Raw genomic sequence first — 19146 nt, 5'->3', positions numbered from 1 at the left:
GGCATAGCAAGAAGACAGCCCTATGCTTGGACTTGTCTGAACCTCCAGCCCTCAAACACCAACTTGGCTGTTTTCCTGAATTATTTATATTAAACTGGCAGACAAAAACCAACCAACAATGAAAAAAAAAAAATCCAAGTCATGAATGCTTGTACATAGAACTCTTTTGTACAAATGAAACTATTTTCTTCTTCTCCATGGAGCCAGGGCACAAAGAATTTGACAGTACAAGTCACCGCACCCCCCCCCCCCAACACACACACAAAATATGCGTGGAGAGATATATACATATATAGAAAAGTAGGAGCGTATCAACAAGCTATATATCTATATATTTCTCTCAACCTTATTTTGAGACAGAGGCACAAGGACTCAGCAATTTGTCCCTCCCCTTACCCCTCCCTCCAATCTAGGTGGTTTTGACAAAAACCAAAATCCCAGCTCAGAGACACTGCATGCAATTTTACTGTTCCAAGAAAACCAGAGGAGTTGCTTCAATTTGCAGATGCTTATGTGTTAATACCTTTTTCTATGAAAAAAGACCCAGCGCCGTGTGCAATAAAAGATATGTTTCTACGAGGTGGCTTTTTCCCATCTGCCAAGGGCCAATGGGGAGGGAGGAAGGAAAGGCCCTGTACCAGGCCATCATTTCTCATAGAGAGACTTTGAGAAGCCTGGGTTCCCGCTTAGCATATTAAGCTTTTTAAAAGGCTTTCAATTAGCCAGGGGGCATCCTTGAGCACCTGTTCTGATCACAGATCTGTGCTGGGCCCTAAGAGGGACCAGAGTGTGGCTTTGAGCACGCTCCAAAACCCCTCTGAGACCCAGTTTCCTTATCTATTGATATAAAATGCGGCAACCTTGGTGAGAGCTCTGGGGAGCCTGGTATGAAGGTTGGGAGTGTCTACCAGCTTCTCTCCTCTGGGAGAATGCAGCATAGCCAGAGGAACAAAGCTGTGCCAAACCACCAGTGAACACCTAGGGCATATGAGGGGTCCCCATGAGCTGGGAGGGTAGGAAAAGATGATATATACCGAGAAGGCAGGGCCAAAGCCTGAAGCTCTGGGCTGATGGTTAGGGCAAGGTGAGCCCCAAAGGAGAGGCAGTAAAGTAATCAGAAGCCAGAGAGGTGAAAAGGGTTCATGAAGGAGGGGGAATGGAGCTCAGCCAAGAGAAACAGGCCAGAGTCCTACTTCACCTGGTCTCAGAGGAGCTGGCAACTAGATTGCCAGGTAGAAGGAACTGCGCCCACTTGCAGGTGTGCAGAGAAGCCATTTTTGATGAGAGTGTTAAAAGCACAGCATAGCAGGGTAGCATGTGAGCTGGGCCTCCAAGGACGTGAAGGTTTGGCTAGGCAGAAAGGGGAAGACCCAGGAGACTAGTAAAAGCCCATGACTATGAAGTTTGTGGTCTCGGCGGGGACCTCCCTCCACCATGAGTGGAGCCCCCTGGTGAAAAGAAGGTGTACCTAAGAAGTATTGTGTTGGCCAAAAATTCGGTTATGTTTTTTCCATAAAATAAAAGACATATTTTTAATTTTCACCAATAATTTTATTGATTTTGGTATTTTGAGTACTTCAACTATCTCCCACTATTGGCTTCTAGTGGGTAGAGGCCAGAGGTGCTGCTAAACATCTTCCAATGCATAAGACAGTCCCACATCAAACGATTATTTGGCCAAATGTCAATAGTACCAAGAAACTTCACAAACCACTTTTGACACAATTGATCAGTCACACCACTTCTCAATACTCTGCACAAATCTTTTTTTTCATTTCAGTTGCATTTTTACTTTTCTTGAAATAATAAAGCATAATATGGCAAAAATGTTGCATATCTTCTTCCGTCTTCAATATTAAAGTGGGTACACAAAAATCCACCAATTTTGACGTTTTTTTAAATGCACACTGATATGACAGCTGTCACAATACAATCTAACAGAATTGTTTTGAATGAAGCTAAAGACAACTCAGCACTACTAGAGCCATCGTAAGGAAAAACATGACAGACTTTTTGGCCAACCCAATACAAGAGCATTCCTGAATTCCGCACCCCCAAGCAAGGCTGAGTTGTGCATCAGGAATGTGTAAGGATGGTGAGTCTGGGACCTGCTGTTCCCCCACAGCTGAGAAGAGGAACTGGGAAGGAACCGAGGGTTGGAGAGGAAGGGAGGGGTTTGTGCCTTTGGGTCAGTGCCTCAGTGTGGGCTGTATACCCAAGATACATGACCTTTAATAGAAGCACTTTCCAAAAAGGAGCTCATTCCATAAACACTCCCTGAGCCCACCAGTGATTTTGGGACATTGCAAGATAAGGAGACAATGTAAGAGGAGAGGAAGAGATGATGTGCTCCTTGGTGACTCCTGGGCCCCTGGGGAAACTCCATTGCAGGGCCCACAGCCAAGATCCACCAGGAGAACCAGCTCATGGCCTTAGTGAGAATAATGAGAAAAGGCCCTGCATTCCAGACACCTGAAGACAGCCCAGCTCCATTCCATCGTGGGAGGATGGGATCTGCAGGTCACCTCCCAAACTTGCAGGCACAATGATCAGGCCTGAGGGTTCTTCCCAGAATTTGGCTTAGAGAGCCCACACCCCCAACACCACCCCTACATACTAGACGCTGGGGGGAAAAATACAAATTAGCCCCAAGTCTGGCCCACATAAGAGGGTGAACAAGTCCCCAGAAGCTGGACTGAAATGGAGCCACCCACCAACCCTGTTGAAAAAGCACATCACAGAGCCCTGTGGTGCATATCAGGTGCTGAGCATTGGCTCATGGCACCTCCTGGCAGCTTTGGGAGGTAAGCATTGCAATCTCCATCTGAAAGGTGAGAAAGCTGGAGCTCTGAAGAGCTGAAAACTCCCCCCAAGGTTAGAGGAGCAGGGAGAGGTGGAGATGAGAGTCAAACTCGAGTGTCTGATTCCTTGACGATGAATTCATACTGTCTTGTGCTGCTCTGTTCAGAGGCTGAATTTCTGTTCTGTCCCGAGGATGTTGCCAGGTGAAGAGTCCTCCAGGACCAGGTGAACCAGCTGTACTCACTTGCAAAAAGTCAGTCAGTGTGGAAGTGTTCGTGACCCATTCAGGAAAGTGAGCCACTATGCTGGGCTCTGATAATGTACTTTATTCTGGGGGGGGGAAGTGGTAGAAGGGAGGGACTCATCTCTGGGGAGCTGTGGAGAAGGCCTGGGACCTGAGGTGGACCATGTAGGAAAAGAAGGATTTGGAGAGGCAACAGAGAAGCAAAATTTGAGCCAGTATAACTTGTGTTCAGCAGAGCTGGACCCCTTACTATAAAATTCAGACAGATTTGTGCAAAATCCACACAGCTTTATATGCTGCTAATCTCTAATCTCAACATGTTCTTGAGCTGAACCACAAACCTGCCTGTTTAAATTTTACCCAGAAGCTAATTCACAAATCAATTAAACTCCTGCTCTTCCTCACTGAACCCTATCTAGACCATCATCTTAAACCTTTTCTTGTTCCTTTCCAGATCTCCACTTTGTCCACCACAGAGAAGGCCACCATCTGGCTTTAGAGCCTTAATACTCAAGGTATAGCCACAGACCAGCAGCATTAGCCTCCCCTAGGAGCTTGTTAGAAATGCAAAGTCTTGGGCCTCACCCCAGACCCACTGGATCAGAATCTGCAGTTTAGCAATATCCACAGAGGATTTGCATGTACATTCAAATTCAAGAAGCTCTCTTCTAAAAGGTCTTCTGAGAGACCACTGCCCTGCTTCCCCATCTGCCAAGAACCAGAGCTAGACTACTAGACTACTGGGCCTCAAACTTAGCTGCACATCAGATTCACCTGAGGAGATTCTTAAAAAAAGAAACAAAACCAAAAACACGAAAAACCGAAAAAAACAAGCCCAGCTCTCACCAACCTCAACTGAATCACAATTTGTGGGTGTACAGCCCAGGCATTTGTTTTGGAGTCTTATTTTTATTGTGGTAAAGGATATACAACATAAAATTTACCATTTTGACCTTTTTTTGAAAAATAGATTTTTTTTATCCTGTTTTAGGGAGAGGGTTAGCATGTTTGTAAGATGGCACATGGGATAGTACTAGCATGGTAAACAGAAGCAAGACCACTCTTGCTTTTATTTGAAATTTGAGTACAGTTTAAAGAGATGTGTATGAATACCATGGTGACAAGGGATACATTGCTCTGCCTTTTTCTTGTCGTTTCTGTCAAATTTTAACTTATTTTTTATTGACGTATAATTGACAATAACATTAGTTGCAGGTGTACAACATGATGATCCAGTATTTGTGTACATTGGGAAATGGTAACCACAGCAAGTCTAGTTAACATCTGTCACCGCACACGGTTATAAACAAATTTTTTTTCTTATAATGAGGACTTCTAAGATTTACTCTCTCAGCAACCTTCAAATATGTGATACAGTGTTATTAGCTATACTCGCCATGCTGTACATTATATCACCATGACTTACTGATTTTATAACTGGAAGTGTGTACCTTTTAACCCCTTCACCTGTTTTTGCCCAACCTCAAGCCCTTCCCCAGCAACCAGCAATCTGTTTTCTATAACGATGAGCTTAGTTTTTGTTTTGCTTTTGTTTCTTTAAATTCTACACGTGAGACCATACAGTATATGTCTTTCTCTGTCTAATTTATTTCACTCAGCATAATGCCCTTAAGCTCAATTCATGTTTTCAAAAATGGCAAGATTTCCTCCTTTTGTGTGGCTAAATAGTATTCCATTGTTTGTATATACCGTATCTTCTTTATCCAGTCATCTATTGATGAGCACTTGGGTTGCATTCATCTCTTGGCTATTGTAAATAATGCTTCTATGAACATGGGGTGCAGGTATCTTTTTGAATGAAGTGTTTTCATTTTCTTTCGATAAATACCCAGAAGTGGGATTGCCATTTCATATGGTGGTTGTATTTTTCAACTTTCTGAGGAACATTCATACTGTTTTCCACAGTGGCTGCACCAGTCTGCATTCCCACCAACAGTGTGCAAGTGTTCTGCATTCTCTTTTCTCTACACCACTGCCAGCACTTATTTCTTGTTTTTGCTTTTTTGTTTGTTTGTCTGTTGTGGTAATGGTCATTGAAACAGGTATGAGGTCATATCACGTTGTGATTTTGATTTGCATGTCCCTGACGTTCAATGATGTTAAGCATCTTTTCATGTACCCATTAGCCATCTGTATGTCTTCTTTGGAAAAATGTCTATTCAGATCTTTTGCCCATTTATTAATCCAATTGTTTTGGGTTTTTTCCTATTGAATTGTATGACTTCTTTATATATTTTGGATATTACCTCTTATCAGATATATGATTTGCAAATATTTTCTTCTATTCAGTAGGTTGTCTTTTCATTTTGTTGATTGTTTCCTTTGCTGTGCAAAAGCTTTTTTAGTTAAATGTAGTCCCACTTGTTTATTTTTGCTTTTGTTGCTTTTGTTTTTGGAGTCAGATCCAAAAAGTCAACACCAAGACCAATGTCAAGGAGCTTACCACCTATGTTTTCTTCTAGAAGCTTTATGGTTTCAGGTCTTATATTCAAGACTTCAATTTATTTTGAGTTAATCTTTGTGTATGGTATAAGATAGTGATCCAGTTTTCCCACACCATTTGTTAAAGAGACTGTACTTTTCCCAATATATTTTCTTGGCTCCTTTATCGTAAATTAATTGACCATATATATGTGGGTTTGTTTCTGGGCTTTCTATTTTGTTACATCAATATATGTGTCTATTTTATGGCCATAATTATAATTTAATTACTATAGCTTTGTAATATAGTTTGAAATCAGAGAGTGTGACACCTCCAGCTTTGTTCTTCTTTCTCAAGATTAAGTTGACTTTGGGGATTTTTTGTGGTTCCAAACAAATTTTAGGATCGTTTATTTTATTTCCATTGGAATTTTGATAGGGATCACACTGAATCCATAGATTGCTTTGGATAGTATGGACATTTTCATGATATTAACTCTTCCAATCTATGAACACAGAGTAACCTTTCCACTTATCTGTGCCTTCCTCAACTTCTTTCATCAATGTCTTATAGTTCTTAGTGCAGAGCTCTTTGGTTACATTTATTTTGAGGAATTTTATTCTTTTTAATGCAACTGTAAGTGGGATTGTTTTCTTAATTTCTCTTCCAGATAGTTCATTATTAATGTATAGAAACACAACAGATATTAATTTTGTATCCTACGACTTTACGGATTTTGTTTATTTCTAGCAGTTTTTTGGTGGAGTCTTTAGCATTTTCAATATATAATATCATGTCACCTGCAAATAATGACAGTTTTACTTCCTTTCCAATTTGGATGCCTTTTATTTCTCTGACTAGGGTGAGAGCATGCACTTGCAAAGACTTCCAGTAATGGGTTGAATAGGAGTGTTTTTAATCTTAGAAGAAAAACTTCCAACTTTTCACCATTGAGTATGATGTTAGCTGTGGGCTTGTATGCTCTGAAGGTTATGTTGAGGTGCTTTCCCTCTATACATGCTTTATTGAGAGTTTTAATCATAAATGGGTGTTGAATTTTGTCAAATGCTTTTCCTGCATCTGTCAAGATAATTATGTAATTTTTTATCCTTTATTTTGCTAAGGTGTATCACCTTGATTGATTTGTGGCTGTTGAACTATCCTTGCATCCCTGGAATAGAGCTCATTTGATCATGGAGCATGATTCTTTTAATGTATTGCTGAATTCAGTTAGCTAATATTTTGTTGAGAATGTGTGCATCTATGTTCATCAGAGATATTAGCCTGTAGTTTTCTTCTCTTGTGTTCTTGTCTAGTTTTGGTATAGAGTAATGTTGACCTCATAAAATGAATTTGAAAGTGTTTCCTCCTTTTCCTTTTTTTGGAAGAGTTTGAGATGGATTGGTATTCTTGTTTGAATGTTCGGTAGAGCTCACCAGTGAAGCCATCTGGTCCTAGACTTCTGATTGTTGGGAGGTTTTTGATTACTGATTCAATCTCCTTGCTAGTAATTGATCTATTCAAATTTTCTATTTCTTCCTGGTTCAGTCTTATAAGTTGTTTGTTTCCAGGAATGTATGCATTTCTTCTAGGTTGTCCAATTTGTTGGCATATAGTTGTTCATTGTAGATTCTTATAATCCTTTGTATTTCTGTAGTATCAGTTGTAACATCTCCTCTTTCATTTCTGATTTTATTTATCAGAGCCCTCTTTTTTTCTTGATGAAGCGAACTAAAGATTTGTCAATTTTGTTTATCTTTTCAAGGAGCCAGCTCTTCCACTCTGATCTCTGTTATTTCCTTCCTTGTGCTAATTTTGAGCTTTGCTCATTCTTCATTTTCTGGTTCCTTGAGGTACAAAGTTAGACTGCTGAGTTGAAGTTCTTGTTTCTTGTTTCTTGCAGTAGGCACTTATCACTATGAACTTCCCTCTCAGAACCTGGGTGCAGGTTTTGCTGCACCCAGGGGAGCAGGTGGGATTGGAAGTTCCCTTGTTGCCCTGGAGAGCCTACTGAAAGTGCCCATGACACCCCACAGTGTCTGCCAGAAGGAAGGAAGCTCTGAAGGCTGATAATATGCTCAAATCTATTAACCTTGGTAGCAAAAAAGAGCTGGCAATTGGCTCTCTGACTCCAAATGAGAGATACTGCAGCAAAGGAGACAACATGTGATTAAGTGCCACCCCAGCCCAGCTGCTCTAACTGCACCCCAGGAGGTTTCATCTGCATGGCGGTGCTCTGCCCTGAAGCCCTCTTGCTGCTGTTAGTGTCATTCTTTCTCTCTTTAGTTCCATCCTTTTCAGGCCAGGCCAAGGTAGATGCACACAGCCCTGCATGTCCACAGCGTCCTGGAGCTACAGAATACATGCTCATGCCCTGCCCCCTGACACCCACACAAGCCCGGCCCAGAGCTGCCCACCTAGCACCCAAGTGCACAAATGGGGCCTAAGGATACAAGCGCCTCACCTTGCCCTCTACTGAGGGTTTCTACATCATCTGACTCCACCTTGCCACTCTGCGTCCTGCGGCACCCTCTTCCCTCCAGGGAAACAAAAAAACAAAAAAGAGCTGGCAATCCTCACCTAGTGGATTGGGGAGGAAAGCAGGAAACACTGCAGGGTCTTACTACCCTTGAGCCAAGCAGCAAACAAACTGCATACCAAGCTGAGCTGGGCTTATTGTGGGACTGCTAAAGGGTCTGATCAGGTCCCTGGATATCTGAAGCCTAAGGGAAAAGTCCCCAGCATCAGGAAGGGAGTAGGAATTCAACAGAGACCTTCCATGGAGGAAAGCCTCACCCAGTACCTACCGTGTACATGGTGCTTTTCCAGGCACTAGGGGCACTGGATGAGGAAGACAGGCAGGCAGTGGGCTTCCCCTGGGTGCAAATAAGGATCCCAATCTCTGGTGAAGAAACCAAGACTCAGTCTCTGTCTGCATAGTCACTTAGCCAGAGCTCAGAGGTAGTAAATGACATCACAGCCAGAGGACGGATGCCTCTGATGCTGACCCCAACAGCAGCTGCCTCCTTCTGGGGGCCTCAAATCCACAGGAGGATGTTCCTGAGGCACTGCACCCACACACCTCTCCTGCAGGTGAATGAGTGCTATTCCTCAAGTGAAATGGGGCAGAGGAGGAGGAGAGGAGAGCATTAATGTCAAGGCACAAACACTGTCTTTTCTTCAGTCACAGGACCTGCTATCCTCTGAAGCAAGGGAGAATAGTAGGGAGGGAAAAGGAGAAAGGTAGGCCGGGAGGCTTTCCCTCTAAGAAGACTGTCCCTGTTTACATGAAGGAAGAAGTCCCTTTGAACCTCCTTCCCTGTCCCCTCCTAATTGTCCTCTAATTCCAGTGTCAGGAGGGAGGGCACATACTCAAGAGGGTGCGTAGAAAGTGCCCACATGCACAACCATGCCTAAAAGTTATTCTCATGTGGGTTTGTATTCTGAGCCTGCCACCTATTAGCTTAACCTTTCCAAGTCTCCCCCTTCCCCCACCAGCCCTCACTCATCTTGTAGATATGACCTACCTTATAGGTTGGTTGTGAGGATTCAGTAAGGCCTGTAGATAAGTAAAGCACTTAGCACTGGTAGGAAGCAAGCAGAGGCCCTGTGATAATGCATATGGGCACTCTCCATTAACTTAAGTGAGCACACACATGTGTTCGTAAGTAACAAGGCAGGAGGAGTCAGGGGAGGTGCCTGTGACCACCCTGTTTCATTATCATGTGGAAGGAGAAGAGGGGGCATTTTTCTGGGTGGCTCCTGTGCAGAACTGTGAGGGAAACCTCCCTCACAGCCAGCTCAGAGGCAGTCAACAGAGACTGGGCTACCTTGCCCTGGGAAGCAGTTAGCAGAGGCTGGAAAAAGACCAGTTTCCATAACACTGCAGATTCCAGGGTGCTGCACCCAGGGCTTTTGACACAGGTTATTTCTTTAATCCTCTCAGTATGAGGTATTTTCAACCCTATTATACAAACGAAGAGACTGAGGCTTAGAGAGAGGAATCATTCCCAAAGATGTCCCACTAGTAAAGAACAATCAGAATTTAAACCCAGGTCTCTTGGAGACACAGAGCCTTGGACACAGACTTTGGTCCCAACCTCAGCCTAATACAATAGGTGCTCAGAAAAGGTCCTATCTATCCCCACTCCCTTTGCCCCTTTCCAGCACTAGGCTAAGGTGCCCGTAACTCCCCCAGCAGTGGCTCCACAGGTGGACTGACGACCAGGAGAGAGCAGTCGAATCTGTGTCCCTCAAACTCCCAGAGTCTACATAATTGTCAGGCACTGGCCCTTGGTCCCTGTGAGGAACCCCAAGAACAAGTCTTCCCTCCTATCCCAGGGCAACTTCTCTTGTTTCCCCAGAGGCCTGGGCTTACATCACTTTCCCATGTGAGCTCCCTCTCGTCCTCTCTCCCTTTCTCTATTCTCTGTCTGTCTCTGCCTCTCTCTCTCTCTCTCTGTCTCTCTCTCTCTCTCTCCTGCCCCCCACCTTCACATACAACTAGCCACGAGGTGTATACAATCCCCCAGCAAACTTCATCCTTGCCATTTGTGCCATTTGTTTATCCTTTATGTCCAAGACTTTACTGTTAACCATGGGAAGCCACACAAGTTCCAGAATCTCATTCACGGTTCCCAACTTCCCTGTAGGGGTGATAATAATAGCTAAAATTTACTGAGTCCTTCTTACTTCATGTTTTATTCAAGTTGTACTGAGATTTAATTGACATGTCACTGTATAAGTTTAAAGTATACAATATAATGGTTTGACTTACAAATATTATGAAGTGATTATGGCAGTAAGTTTAGTACAGTAAAAAGAGGCAAAAATTTTTTTTTGTCCTTTTAATGAGAATTCTTAGGATATACTCTCTTAACAACTTTCATATACTTACCAAATACAGTAGGGTTAGCTACAGTTATCATGTTGTACATTATATCCCTAGTACTTTCTTATCTTTTAACTGGAAGTTTATACCTTTTGACCACCTTCATCTAATTCCTCCTCCCTCCACCCCACATGCCTCTAGTAACCACAAATCTGATCTCCTTTTCTATGATTTTTTTAAGATTCTACATATAAGTGAGATCACATAGTGTTTGTCTTCCTCTGAGGATAATGCCCTGAAGGTCCATCCATGTTGGCAGGATTTTTTTTGTTCGTTTTTTTATGGCTAAATAACATTCCACTGTGTGTGTGAGTGAGTTTGTGTGTGTGTGTGTGTGAGAGTGTGTGTGTGTGTGTGTGTGTGTGCGTGTGTAGGTCACTTCTTTATCCTTTCATCAACTGATAGACATTTAGGTTGCAACCATGACTGGGCCATTGTAAATAATGCCTCTGTGAACATGTATCTTTTCTAATTAGTGTTATTTCCTTTGGATATATTTGGTTATATTCCAGAAGTGAAATTACTGGATAATATGGAAGTTCTATTTTTTTAATTTTTTGAGGAATCTCCATACTGTACCAGTGGCTACCAGTATACATTCCCACTAACAATGCCAAATGGTGCTAACATCATCAGAACCATTTGTTATCTCTTGTTTTTTTTGTTATGGTCATTTCAACAGTCGCAGCTCACTCTGGTTTTGATTTGCATTTCCCTAATGACTCATGATGTTGAGCATCTTTTCATATACCTATTAGCTACTTGTATAACTTCTTTGGCAAAATGTCTATTTATAGCTCACTTTATTTGGGTTTTTGTTACTGTTGAGTTGTAGTAGTTCTTTATTAATTTTGGATATTAATCCCTTATGAGATACACGATTTGCTAATTTTTTTCTCATTTCGTCGACTTTCTACTTTGTTTTTTTTTAATGCCAACGTTATATGTTTCATTTTTAATCAAGTAATTTTTTTAGACCTCAAAATATCCATAGTTGACAGAATAAGACATTAGGCATAAATCCCATGGTCTGCAGAAAAGCAAACAGTACTTTAGCCCATCAGAATGACTATCCACAAGTGAAACACCATTAGAAACATCTCCTTTTTTGTCCTGTAAAAACATACAGTTCAAATGTTTTGTTTATTTTCACTTGTAAACAACATGAATTAAATTGGACAATGAGGCAATCTAAATACTATGCAGAATAATTTAAACACAATAGATAAAACTGTATTAAAGACATATAGAAATCAGTGTTCACTTTGGTCTCTAGCACGGTTAGGGTTGTTAATACCAAAAAAAACCACAACTCATACTTATTAAAGCCAGCTTGTTTGTTAGTGCCAGTGGTTGATAGATGTAAGTAATTCAAGAAGTAGTCAACACCATCAGTTTCAAGCTGGTAACTCTCACAAGTGTGAAGCCACAGTTATATTAAATATCGTAATAGTTTCTCACATAACTTTGCAGCTTCGTTCCATATATACAACTTAAAAACGATTCATAGGTCAACTTCTCACTCTAACTGAACTATGACACAGATCACACAACCACCACATCTTAAAAAGGCTGATGACAGCTATGTAAGACAGACTTTGATGCTTTTAACAAGTTGTTCTTCCCTAAAACAAATAAATTTCATTAAGACATCTAGAAAATTAAACTCAGTGCAGCTGCACTTGTACATACTTTCCCAAGTTTTATAACCAAAGGGGAGATACACATATATATTTTATGATAAACATTTCTTAGAGAAAACAGATAAATTAATTTAAATTAACTTTAAGACTTAATGAGATTTCCCATGTCTTGTATAAATGTTAAAAAGTCTATTAAACACTATGGGCTTCTATTCACTAACTAAATACAACTAGCAGTAACTTGGGGCCACATTGGTGCAAGAATATTTAAAAAAATTGGCAATAAAAACATCCTATTTTGTAGGTGAATCAATGCTAATAACATGATGTTTCCTGATCTTTTCCCCTACATTGCATGCCAAACTTCCAAGTCATAAGCAAGTAAAGATCTTTCTATATCTTTCAATTGTAAAAATACATCCAAGGTCTTCTAATAAGACTAGAAATGCAAGTATAAAAATGTTTCCACTATAATCTGCCATGTAGCAAATGAACAGCTCACAGGACTGAGAGACCAGTGGAGCATCTTTCTTAGGAATTACATTTGCGTTGACATGGGGGCGAGGTCAAGGGGCTACTAATTTACAGACCTCCTGCTCAACTCATGAGTAACCCCTGTAAACTGATGCTTCACACAGACCCTTCCAGTTAGTATCTAGAAATGGCATTGCACATCCACTCCACGTCCACTCCTTGGCAAGCCAGCACTAGTGAGTTGTGTGTGGGGGGCAATAAGGTTGCCACACGCTTGGCTTCAGGGCAGCACAGAAATGCATGAGGGAGATTGGCTTTTTTTTATACTGCTTGCCCAGCATGAACACACTCACATACTCACCTCTCTTCCTGCTACCCTTTCCTGCCTTGACCTCTGGGCTGAGCAGTTATTTCAAAGATGGCTTCTGTGTTCTGCTTTGCTTAAGTGTAAGAGTGCCCATAATTCTTTCAACTAAGTACATGATAGGTTTAAGGAAATGCTTGGAGACTTCGCTAACTAAATGAGATGCTTCATTATTCACAAGTGTTTGTCAAAAACACACAGCCGTGAATTGCTATACTATAAAAGGTTCTGTATCAGAGAATTATCAGCCACTGTTAAGGCTGGAGCAGCATAAAGGTGTGCTATGCATCAACTACGAGGTAGCCTTGTGTTGTAAACAGAGTTATATTCTACCCATGTAAATGGATACTGTGCTTACATCAGTGATATTCACATATACAAGGAGTTCAGGAATTTTGTTTTATTTTCACATGAAATAAAAATAGGAGAATCGATATCTGAAATTCAGAAATTTTGATCTATGTCAAACAGAGGTAGCTTACTAACATCAGTATATAATACTTACATAAAGGTCAGTTATTTGGTTTGTTCTGAGTAAGCAGGACTGTAGACTATTCTGTAAAGAAACAACATCATCATCATATGGTATGTTCCCTGAGCAAAGTTCTTTGTTCTGAGTAGGTTATGTAAGAGTGATAATATTCTTATATAAAAAATAAACCCCAATTTTTTAATCATAAGATAGGTTTGGTGTGTGGTCTTAGTTCAATCTGGTAAGATGCTTAAAATGATTTTAAATTGCACCCATAGGTCCACAGTTATAAAATGTCCTTAAAAAAAGAAATGATCTCGGCTCTGAACTTTTTAACATGGAAACAGGGAATGTCCAAATCTCAAGTCTGTAATTTCCTATTTCTATAAGGTCAAGAAACTTTGGTTTGAATTTTCGAAGTGACTTACTATGTTTTGCATTTTTACTGTTAACCTGCTTATTATACCTGCTAAAAATTAAGCAATGCCACTTTGATTTGTCTACATAATTTATACATGCTTACCATCCTCACATAAGGCCAGGAAGGACTTCTCTACAGCTATATAACATTCAATATCGTCAAAGGTAAGCTTTGCATCACAACATACTGGTACGTCAGTATATGTACCATGGAGATGCTCACAAGCACTGTGGTAGAATTCAATCTGAGCTGTAAAGGACCAGTGGCCCAGCCCCGGGCATTCGTCCTTATGCCTGGCCTGCTGAAACAGCAGCAGCTGTGCGCGTCTCTGATGGTAGAACAAGTGGAGAGGGAGCTGAGACTATTCACTAGGACATGTCTCACCTCAGCCATGCTATTTTCTTTCTATTCTTTCTTTTTCTTTCTTTCTTTCTTTCTTTCTTTCTTTCTTTCTTTCTTTCTTTCTTTCTTTCTTTTTTTTATCTGAGCTTACACCAAAACTGTATTTATTGTCAATGTTAAGCATTATAATTAACTGGTACCTTCTTGGAAATGTTTCAGAAATATACCCATAATATCTATAATCAGGATGACACCAAAATGAATTTTCATGACTGAAAACTAAAAGGAACAAACACTATGATTGTTCTCTAACCAATTTATTAACAATAACTGAGGACCAACCTGAGTAGTGTTTTTATCCCCATCACTGCATGGTCATCCTGAATCCACCCTACGGGTTACTTTAGCATGAGTCATGAAGGGAACTTACGTGAGATCAATTTTATTGTATAAAATCTGTCTAGCTCTCTGGTAGGAGAGGTTCTGGTACCTCTGCCCCAGGCTCATCACTCTAGTTGCCTGCCACCAAACATTGTACTTTTTAATATATTCAAGATGATACATACTGGACAATTGAGAGCACCCACTTAATGTTTACTCTTAACCCTGGCATTTTATTCATGTCTCTGCTCTTTTGTTTGTTTTAGAAACAAGTTAGATAACTCTTCAGAGGAAATAATAATAGCCACCAAAATATATACCAAACAATTGGGGTTTTCCTCCAAGGTCTTCAGTTGTAAACAGGGAAGGCCCTTGCTCCAAGTGATGGTTAGAAGGACCAATTTAGTCAAGGGAAGCTGCTGCTGTTGCCACAATCCCTTAAAAAACCTCGTAACATGTAAAAGGTTATGAGCCGATATCAAAATACCACTGAAAACAATCAAGTCACTACATTTTTACATTGCCCTTTCCCCTTCTTTTCTCTTAATATGCATCTAATTTACAAGCAAAATATATGAGTTAGAAACATTGAAATATCGGCACAGAATTACACATTAATTGTCTTTTCTGGAGTTACGTATCCTAGATTCAAAAAATCTTATGGCAGTCAGAGGAATATGGAGTTAAGGTACTACCTTCAAAGCGGGTCGGGGCACTCTACAGATAACAAATAAAAGGCAATCCCAAACTTGGTGGAAGTAATTATTTAAAAACCTTAAGTACCATGTGATTGGCACCTCTGAGATCTGAAGTATCCTTTGGTTCACACAAAAGGTAACAGTCATGTTTTTATTTGTATGTAATGTAAAGGGAGTGGTGTTTCAAGAAAAACTCCAGGGGTTATTTTTGAAACCATCTAAAACACTTCACACAAGTTTTTAGTTCTTGGGGATGTCAAATTCTGGGAGGGAGGGTGTGTGCTTGTATCTCTATACACACATATATAAAGACAAACTCTCTCTCTCTCTCTCTCTCTCTCTCTCTCTCTCTCTCTCTCTCTCTCTCTCTCTCTATATATATATATATATATGTCTACATCCCTACATAAATCCTTCTACACACACACAGGACTCAGGCTCTCTCCCTCTCACACATGCACATATAGATATACATAGTATCTCATTCTCTGAATTACATAAAACATGACACCCTGCTCAAATGCAATTTGCTTAGAGTGATTTGTCTGGTTAAAAAAATTCACAGTTCCTCAACAGTAGTTAAAAACCCCAGGTCAGTTGTTGTCTGTGAAATACTGTTCCCCTGTATTGGCATGAGGTAGACTTTCCAATCAGGGAAAGAAAACAATACATTAAGGAGAAAGATTATGGATTTTTCTTTTTCCTGTTTTTGAACAGAAGTCCCCTTTTTGCTTTGTTCTTCGGGTGCTGCTGACGACTTCGTGGAGGAAGCTTCTTGAGGTGACCTGCTGGGCCATTCTGAGACCTCAGACCTAGCCTCTGGAGGAAATGGGGCTGATGCACAGCCATGCCCTCCCATCACCTCCTGTGGGAAAGCCGATGTGCCGGGATGCAAATCTGCTTCCTCTCTTCCCTAAGAACTGACAGGCGGCTGCGCAACAGTTTTATGCGGGCAGTTTGCCACCATGTGTGTGATGCTCTGACAGTAATGGCACTTCTTTGGCCGAGGAGGTAGACTACATTCCTTAGCATGATGATCAAGGCCACCACAGTTGTAGCATCTGTCTCCCTTTGCTTTTCTTTTTTGTTGTGTCTTCCCTTTGGGTCTTCTTTCACTTCCTAAGCAGGAGCTCCCACCAGGTCCTGTTACCTGTATTGATTCAAGGCCTTTGGAAGATTTTTTAAATGTGAATTCCACTGGTTCTCCTTCTTTTATGCTTTTAAATCCTTCCATGAATAATTTGCTTGGGTGTACGATGAATACATCGACTGGAATATCCAAGGGGCTTCCCTCTCAGTTTATCACGGAGATGAATCCAAATCCCATTTAAACGTTGAACCACTTACAGTGGCCAGTCCCGTGCAAAACCTAGGATTCCTCCTCTGCCTGCTCAGGCAGCTTCCCGGGCTCTTTCCCACCACCTTTGCTTGCCCCACCTTCGGCCATGTTGCCCCACGGGCTCTCTGATCTAAACTCATGAGACGAAAACTTTCCCTTTGCAATGGAGTGATCTGCATCAGTCTAACATCTTGATTTTGTGCGATCACAAATTTAGCTGGTATGGTCTAAGGTGTTTTCCCTCTTTTGATATTTTTCTCTTCTCTCTCCAGTTTCTGGCTCCCTGAGCACATGTGACTTTGTCAATTACATGCTTTCTTGCTACTAATTTCACCTTAGATCCTTAAGCTCCGCTTTGTTGTTTCTTTTGCTGCGCAGAAGATTGTTTGGTTTTTATCATTCCACCTTTTTTTTTTTTTAATTCTGTTGCTGTGGTTTAGGTGTCATACCAAAAAACTCATTGCCAAAACCAATGACAGTTTTTTTCCTGTGCTTTCTTCTAGGAGTTTCATGGTTCAGGTCTTACATTTAAGTCTTTAATCTGTTTTGAATTAATTTTGGTGAGTGGTGAAAGATGGGGTCTCATTTCATTCTTTTTTTCTTAAGTATATTTTATTGATTATGTTATTATGGTTGTTCCAATTCCCCCCGCCTTTGCCCCCTTCCACCTACTACCACTCTTCCCTCCAGCAATCCCCTCCCTTAGTTCATGTCCATGGGTCATGCCTATAAGTTCTTTGGTTTCTCCATTACCTATACTATATTTATCATCCCCCTGTCTATGTTGTACCTATCAATTACACTTTTTAATCCCTGCATCTTTTTCCCCATTCTCTCCCTTCCCCCTCCCTGCTGATAACCCTCCATGTGATCTCCATTTCTGGGATTCTGTTCCTGTTCTGGTTGTTTGCTCTATTGGTTGGTTGGTTGTTTGGTTGGTTGGTTGGGATTCAGTTGCTGATAGTTGTGAATTTGTTGTCATTTTAATGTTCATAGTTTTAATCTTGTTTTTCTTAAATAAGTCCCTTTAACATTTTATGTAATAATGGTTTGGTGATGATGAATTCCTATAACTTTACCTTGTCTGGGAAGCACTTTATCTGCCTTTCCATTCTAAATCATAGCTTTGCTGGATAGAGTAATCTTGGATGTAGGTCCTTGCTTTTCATCCCTTTGAATACTTCTTTCCAGCCCCTTCTTGCCTGCAAGGTTTCTTTCGAGAAATCAGCTGATAGTCTTATGGGAACTCCTTTGTAGGTAACGCCCTCCTTTTCTCTTGCTGCCTTTAAGATTCTCTCTTTATCTTTAACCTTTGGCAATTTAATAATGATCTGTCTTGGTGTGGTCCTCTTTGGGTCCAACTTATTTGGGACTCTCTGTACTTCCTGGACTTGTATGTCTATTTCCTTTGCCAATCTAGGGAAGTTTTCTTTTATTATTTTCTCAAATAAGTTTTCAATCTCTTGCTTTTCCTCTTTGCCTTCTGACATCCCTATTATTTGGATATTGGCATATTTGGAGATGTCCCAGAGTCTTCTTATACTATCTGTGTTTTTTGGTAATTCTTGTTTTTTCTTTCTGTTCTGGTTCAATGTTTACTTCTTCCTTATGTTCCAAATCATTGATTTGAATCGTGGCTTCCTTCCCTTCACTGTTGGTTCCCTGTAGATATTTTATTTAATCCAGCTGAACTTATTTCTTTTATTATTATTATTCTATTAAAATTGTCCCAATTTTCCCCCATTGCTCTCCCCTTGCCCCCTTACCACCCTGCTCCCACAATCAGTCCCCACCCTGTTGTCCATATGCAGGGGTCATTTATACTTGTTCTTTACCTAGACCCTTCCCCTTCTTTCCTCCATTATCCCCCACAACTGTCCCCTCTGGTCCCTGTCATTTTTTCCTTGTTTCCATGCCTCTGCTCCTACTTTGTTCATTCGTTTTTTGTGTTCATTAGGTTCCACTTATAGGTGAGATCATATGGTATTTGTCTTTTACCGCCTGGCTTATTTCTTTTAGCACAATACTCTCCAGCTCCATCCATGTTGTCATGAAGGGTAGGAGTTCCTTCTTTCTTTCTGCTGTTCCATTATGTATATGTACCACAGTTTTCTGATCTACTCATTTACTGAGGGGCACTTAGGCTGTTTCCTAGCACTTGGCTATTATAAATAGTAATGTTATAAACATAGGGGTACATAGATTCTTTTGATTTGGTGTTTCAGGATTCTTAGGGTATAATCCCAGCAGTGGGATCACTGGATCAAAAGACAGTTCCATTTTTAGCTTCTTGAGGAAATTCCATTCTGTTTTCCAAAGTGGCTGCACCAGTCTGCATTCCCACCAACAGTGCACTAGGGTTCCCTTTCCTCCACATCCTCACTAGCACTTGTTGTTTGTTGGTTTGTTAATGATGGCCACTCTGACCAGTGTGAAGTAGTATTTCATTGTGGTTTTAATTTGCATCTCTCTGATGACTCGTGATGTTGAGCATTCTTTCATATATTTATAGGCACTGTGTATGTCCTCCTTGGAGAAGTGTCTGTTCAGGTCCTTTGCCCATTTTTTAATTGGATTTTTTGTCTTCCTGGTGTGGAGTCATGAGTTCTTTAAATATTTTCGATATCAAACC

General features: G+C 40.8%; 1 pseudogene; it reads right to left on the bottom strand.

Moving 5' to 3' along the window:
* Positions 1-15734: 15734 nt before the first annotated feature.
* On the bottom strand, positions 15735-16622 carry LOC129086151 (protein lin-28 homolog B-like; annotated as a pseudogene).
* Positions 16623-19146: the final 2524 nt, after the last annotated feature.

Source organism: Pteronotus mesoamericanus, unplaced genomic scaffold (genome assembly GCF_021234165.1).
Source record: "Pteronotus mesoamericanus isolate MK-2021 breed Mesoamerican mustached bat unplaced genomic scaffold, CSHL_Meso_final scaffold_36, whole genome shotgun sequence".
In the NCBI taxonomy this organism is placed as follows: domain Eukaryota; kingdom Metazoa; phylum Chordata; class Mammalia; order Chiroptera; family Mormoopidae; genus Pteronotus; species Pteronotus mesoamericanus.
Note: the sequence above shows the minus strand (reverse complement) of the source record. Positions and strands in the feature narration are given on the sequence as shown.